Below are 1,196 nucleotides of genomic sequence, written 5' to 3'. Positions count from 1 at the left end.
TTTGTTAATGTATATAGATATTTAATTTCATTTATCTATCTTTGTATTGTATTATATTATATTCATATTGTTATCAGTTTATGAGGATTTTGATCTGTCATAGGTTGTGGTGTGTTGGGCGTGTGTGCAAATGTTCCCTTCCAGTTTCCTATTCAGGCTAGGTTTATCTTCTATTATGTGTGTAGCTTCTTTAATTTGTCTAAGCGTTGCGTCTGTTCTATGTGTGGACAAGATTTTAACTTCTATGTTGTTGAGTGAGCCCTCGTTCCTGCTCGGCGTGCTGGTACAGAACCGATGAGTCCTCTTCCTTAAGTTCCAACAAATGCCCGTTTACCCGATCTCCTATGCTCCGTGCTGTCTCCCCTACATACGTCATTGTCCTGTTATTGCATTGTCCCTCTGTACATCTTATGCTATACACTACATTCCTGGCTTCACAGTTTGTTTGTGGGCTAAATCTACATACAGTTCAGGTCCTATCAGTACAGGAGTTCTACTACAAGGGTAGGTTTTACCGATTAGGGATTTGATAGGGTTGCCTGGCCTTTCAACAACCTTAATTCTTAGCTTAAGTTTGTCTAGGGACCTTCTAAAGTGGTGCGCCAGTTCGCCTCTAGGGGTGGTGTCGACGAACATGACACTCAGATATTTGTGGCTATCATACCATGATTTGGCCTTCCATATTTTCTTCTTAGTACTTTCAATTGTGTTCCATGACTTGATACTATAGAGTGGGCAAATCCCATTTCTATCGATATATATGATAGTTTCAAATTTCCTCATTGCTCCTTTGTATAGTCTGATCATTTCTTTATGGCTGTAATCCTGAGAACTGCTTGCAGTGAACGAAATGTCGTATGTGTCTCTTTAACACTGTAGGGTCGCACATGCGGGACACATTTCTCATTACTCTGATGAGGTCTGCCATTAATATTTTGAATTTTAAATGTAGGAATTAAAAAATCAAAAAGAGTTTAAATATGCAGATTTACCACCAGCAATTTTGTCAGTATATAACAACAACAAAGCATTCAACTACATTTGAAGTAAGAAATACATTTGGCAGCAAATAATTATTGTTTAATTAGAATACGTACATTAAGTTGGATAAGTAAATCTGAAATCTCGTGAAGGATATATAATAAAATTTTAATTCTCCACAAAATTTACATTTAATTTTCATAAAACCATTTCAT

The sequence above is a fragment of the Octopus bimaculoides genome, chromosome 13, assembly GCF_001194135.2.
Source record: "Octopus bimaculoides isolate UCB-OBI-ISO-001 chromosome 13, ASM119413v2, whole genome shotgun sequence".
NCBI classification, from domain to species: Eukaryota; Metazoa; Mollusca; class Cephalopoda; order Octopoda; family Octopodidae; genus Octopus; species Octopus bimaculoides.
This window is presented reverse-complemented; position numbering follows the sequence as displayed.